At 46.5% G+C, this 5,417-nt stretch overlaps 1 protein-coding gene across 1 annotated transcript in view; it reads left to right on the forward strand.

Moving 5' to 3' along the window:
* PCGF5 (polycomb group ring finger 5) overlaps nucleotides 1–5,417 on the forward strand; it is a 116,956-nt gene that overhangs the window by 456 nt on the left and 111,083 nt on the right. The gene's annotated exons all lie outside the window — the stretch shown is intronic.

Consider the following 5,417-nt stretch of genomic DNA (forward strand, 5'->3'; position numbering starts at 1 on the left):
GAGCCGAGGCGGCGCTCGGGCCCTTCCCCCCGCCCGGAGCCGCGCGCCCCAGCGCCGAGTTGGGGGGCTGGGGGCTCGGGGCGCGAGCATCCAGTGGAGGCCGGGAGTCGGGCCCCGGCAGCGCGCGTCGCTTCCGTTTTGATTAGCTCGGGTTATTATATAAGATGTCACGGAGAGGAAAGGGGCGAGCGGGAGGCGCGTTGGCCTTCCGCGAGGGGCGGGGAGGGGCGGGAGGCAGGGCGAGCGGGGACCCACCTGTGCGCCCTCCTCGCCCCCTGCGGGTGTTGCCCGCGCGCCTGCCGGGGACGGGGAGGTGCGGGGCGGCGGCCGGGTGGACCGACGTGCCCGCAGCTCCCCTCCCGGCCCCGGGAACATTCGGGCAGCGGCCGAAACGTGCCGTTTCTTCTCCGCCGCCTTGCCTGGGTCTACTCGTTTCTGGCTCCGGGCGTTTGTACTTTGAAACATTTGTTTAATATTAAAGAAGCTGCGTGTGCGGCCGTCCTAGTGCGCTCGGAACGTGTGGCCGTGGGCTCCGGGGCGGTGAATGAATCATCGCCCCGCAGACCGGCCGCCGATTATTCCTGCGGGGTCCACCCCGCGCGTACTCGCCGTGTGCCTTTGACCCAGGGACGGCGACCCTTCCTCGGCGTTGACGCCTTGGAGGGCCGCGGGAGAGGGAATGCAAAAGGGCGGCGGCCTATTTTTCCCCCTCCTCCCACAATTTGGGGGAACTTTGGGGGTGTCAGTCCCCACATTTCCCGAGGCTTGTTTCCCGTTGTTAGAAGAGTTACAAGATTCCACCTGGCTGTGTTGATGAGTCGGTGGAGGAGCGCTGATTCGCTGCAGGGTTGGATCGTCTCTCATTCAGAATCTGGATGGCTCTGAAGGAATCCTTCTAGTAATTGCCTGTACTTAAGTACCAATAAAGTAATCAGCAAAAAGTTTAAAAGTTAGTGGATTTTAAAAGAAAAATCAGTGGCTTCTAAGTAGAGGAGTTCTACTTAAAGGTTTAGGTTTGGGGTTTTGTTTTTGTTTTGTTTTGTTTTAATAAGCCAAATCCTAAAAGGAACCTAGTTTGCCACAAATTAAGAACTTGTGACCACTGTGACCACCCTTGAAGACTCGACTTGACTCGTTCCCACCATACCCCACACTTGTAGGATTAAGAATAAAGTTTTCTCATCATTTAGGACTCACCTCAAATGGCATCTACTCAGCAAGGCCCTCTTGATCACCTTAAGTAACCTCTCACCCCTCACCCCAGAGACCACCCCCAGTCCTATTTTATTTTCTTCATAGCACTTAATCGCTATCTGAAAGGATTTTCTTGGGTGTTCTTTAAGTCCTGTCCCTCTTCACTGGAAGGTAAGCTCTACTCTGGTAGGAATTTTTGCCTGATTTGTTCATTGCTGTAACTCTAACACCTAGAACAGTGCCTGGCATATTAGGCAGTCAGGATTTGTTGACTAGTGAATGAATAAATTCCTTTTTCCTATTTCTTGGTGGGACTGTCTTTGACAGTTGAAATTTACTGCCTTGTGTGGGCAAGACACTAAGATGGTGCAGTTCTAATTTCTTTTCTTCCAGTTTTCTTTTGATTGATTCATTTCCTCCTCTATGCTGTTAACTTACAGCACAAGATGGGTTTGAGCATCATATCCTAAGATGCTGAACACAAGGCATGTGGAGCCTTGTCGAGAGAAAGGGTGTTGGCAGTATAAGTTAATGGATGATTAAAAATATTATCTGTGCTAGTTGAAAAAAAGGTACAGGATATTGAAAGGAAATCGGCAAAGTCAGATTCCCACAGTGCTATATGTTTCCACTTGTATTTGAAATACTGATATTTCTATATTCCTCCCTCTCCATTGCCTGCACACCAACCTCAAACTGAACTGCAGTTTGGGAAGGTCCATAGTCGGTAGCATTTACTATGAAGTATTAATTTAACTAAACAAATACAAGATACACATCTCTGCAGTGGCCTTAACTCTGTTGTTGTTAGTGTCAATGGCTTAGCTCCACAGAAGAGTAGATAGAAGGAGTTATTTTAATTTTAACATCTTCAATGAATCGTAAAGAATTAAGTTAAAACTATGTCAGTAATATAATGGAAGAAGGATTAGAAGGTCGTGCTTCATACTACCTCCTTTGAGGATAAATTTTAGTAAACTTTTTTATTATAAATAACAAACTTTGGAGGCATATTAGTTGGCTTTATACTTGTAGGAATATTTTCAGAACTCAGTGCCTCCAAAGTCACTGCCAAAGAAAAGTGGGCTTCCAGGAGTTCCCTTTCCATAGCAGTAGCTGCGAGCACTTTCAGAAGAGTGAGCTCAGACATAATACAGTTTGAAAGCTAAAAGGGACCTTGAAATTGGTTGGCATAGTTCATTCCTTTTTATCAGTCCCTTTACTGAGGTAACTAAGGCACAGTGAGATGACTTGCCCGGTGTGCAGGTCTGGGATTAGAACCAAGGGTCCTGACTTCTTGTTGGAAGTCGTCAAATGAGCCGGAGCTCCTGTAGTTGGGGAACGAGTGGTCCCTATGGTTAGTCGACTCTGCCTCTTGCCGGTGAACTCTCAGGGAGTGAAATGAGGTCGTATTCATCTTTGTAGCCTCCGATGTGCCTTGGACATCTAGGGGCTCAACACGCAGTTGTTGGGTGTAGTTAGGCAAATGTATTTTAAGTTGAAAATATATTTAAGAATTGAGAAACCAGAAAAACATATCTCTTTTCCAGAATGAAGATGTTTTTGATAAGAAAGTCAGAATGTTGGCAGTAATTAACCTTAGAACTTTTATAGTAATGAGGTTGCTCTTTAATTTTCACGCCTCCAGAATTTCAAATAAAATGGCTTACAACTTGTAAGTGTGTGCACTTGCTTAGGTGGCATAATTATTCACTGAAGAAACAATCGGAGGCTGTTTTAGGACACCTGGTAGGTCTTGCCTTTGCCATGGTGTCCAATTAGAGAAGCCTAGACTGTACAGCCAGATAGAATAGGGACCTAAGCTCAGCTCTGCCCCTAACAAGCAGGGCTCTCTGTAGCAAGTTACTTAACTTTTTTGAGCATTCTCTTGTCTCTGAATGAGGGTAATACCACCTGCCTTGAAGGATTGTTGTGACACTGGGGTAAGGTACAGAAAGTGCCTCATGTACACTAGACGGTTAATAAATGGTAACAGTTATATTATGAGCTCTGATTTAAGAGACCAGGGGAGCAGCTTAATTTCTTAAAGCTTCAGTTTTATCAGCTGGAGGATTGGTGATTGGCATGGAAGGAGGGGAATTAAATGATCTCGAAGATCTTATCTAACTGTATAGTTTAAGGAACTGATAAAGAATGCAGAGTTCTACAATTTTAGTTGAAATGATTCATATATCCTTGATCTAACGAGCAACTGCAAAAATGGTTAATTTTTAGGCCTTCCTAAGAACTTGGCTTAATTAGCTTTGGTGATATTAAGTACATCTTCATTATTTTATATGCTATATGGTGGATACAGAGTTAACTTGAATATATCAACCTCTCATTCAGCTTACTATATATAAGGCAGTATAAGGAATATATGGGTTAATCAGACAATAGGCACCCTTTCTTTGAGAGGCTTAGGAGGCATGTAGGGAGCATAAGACAGGTGACCAAAGGTTTTATTATATGGAAGCACTGTTATAGAGGCATAAAGAAAATGTTTTTTTTGCTTTTCATTTTCTGTTTTTGGCCGCACCGGGCGGCATGCAGGATCTTAGTTCCCCCACCAGGGATTGAAGCATGCCCCCTGCATTGGGAGCACAGAGTCTTAATCACGGACCGCCCGCCAGGGAAGTCCCAAGAAAATGCTTTGTGATTTCAAGGAAGGAACACACTATTTCTAGGCAGAAAAATTGGAGAAGGTTTAGTTAAGGAATCTTGAGCTTTAAAGAACTGGTAGAACTTCAACTGGCAGAGATGTAGGGCTCAGCCTGTGCTAAGACTTGAAGGAAAGAGTATATGAGCATATCCAGGGTGGAGAGGAGTGTGGTTAAGCTGTAGGGTGAGGAGCCTTGAGGCAGGATAGTGGGACAGCAGGCTGCTTGGCAGAGTTAGGACCATATTGTGGGCATCTTGAACATTGGGCTAAGGAGCCTGTTTAGTAGGCAGTAGATAACTATCAAAGGTAGTTTGGGGGAATTAAAACTATGCTTTAAGAAGATTAATCTGTATTGGGGGAGTCATGGATAATCCCACTTTGAAAGCTATTAAAATAGTTCCTGGGAGAGAAGCAGTGAGAACCTAAATTAGAGTGGGGGCAGTTGGGTGGGTGAGACCCTGTAGAAATAGTAAATACAGCAGGACTTGTTGGCTAACTGGTTGAGGGAATTGGAGAAGTCAGAGACTGAAGCTGAGTGACTTTGGATGGTGATGGCAGAAATGGAAATAGTTGGAAAGGCCACTGGTAAAGCACCTGTAAGTAGTATGCAATCAGTAAGTATTTGTCTAGTTAATGGAAGTTTGGATTTGGATATGTTAATTTCTTTGTGCCTGTGAAGCTATCCAAATGGATGGCAGCCATTAAAAACAGAGATGGATTTGAGGGCATCCTTATGAGGGGGGATGGTGAAGCTGTGAGAAGGGTTCAAAGTATGGGTGAGAAGAGTAAAAGACCAGGGCAGAGTCGGAAAAACCAAGTTTGTGGGCTTGGAGGGAGACAGAAAGAGGCTGACAGGATGCCGGGAGGAAAGAAGCTGGAAGAGAACAAGGAAAAGATAGGGTAAAGAAAGGTGAGGGGAGAGAATTTAGACGGGACAAATAGCAACGTCGAGGCACTGAGATTGAAGACTGAGAAAAGGTCATTAGATTTGTCAGTGAGACCATTGTCAGTAGCCTTTGAGCATCAGGGGCAGTTGGGCAGTGGAGATGGAAGTCAGCCAGGTACCTGAGAGGTGCCTGAGCAGGAAGTAAATGGAGAGAGTAAGTATAAGTGAGGACTGGTCTGTGAACATTGGAGAGGACTGTAACTTGAGGTGATGAGAGGGCCAGGGAGCCAGTCTTAAAACCAAACCGTGAGAAAGGCCCGAGAGCGTTGTGGGCCGAGTGGTTGTCAGTGGAGAGGAAGAGGCTGAGGATCTGGAGAGGGAGTGGGAGGGCGGTTTGCGCGCCAGGTCAGTGCTCCTCAAGTAGGAGGCACGGGAGCTGGATAAGGTGGCCACACGTCTGATTGCCCAGGGCAGTCTCTGTCACACCTGTTACCCCAGCTCAGTTGTAGGATAACAAATAACGCCTGTTTTTGTTTTTTTTGTTGTTGTTGTTTTTTTTGCGGTACGCGGGCCTCTCACTGTTGTGGCCTCTCCCGTTGCGGAGCACAGGCTCCGGACGTGCAGGCTCAGCGGCCATGGCTCACGGGCCCAGCCGCTCCGCGGCACATGGGATCC

The sequence above is a fragment of the Lipotes vexillifer genome, unplaced genomic scaffold (assembly GCF_000442215.2).
Source record: "Lipotes vexillifer unplaced genomic scaffold, Lipotes_vexillifer_v1.1 scaffold1240, whole genome shotgun sequence".
In the NCBI taxonomy this organism is placed as follows: domain Eukaryota; kingdom Metazoa; phylum Chordata; class Mammalia; order Artiodactyla; family Lipotidae; genus Lipotes; species Lipotes vexillifer.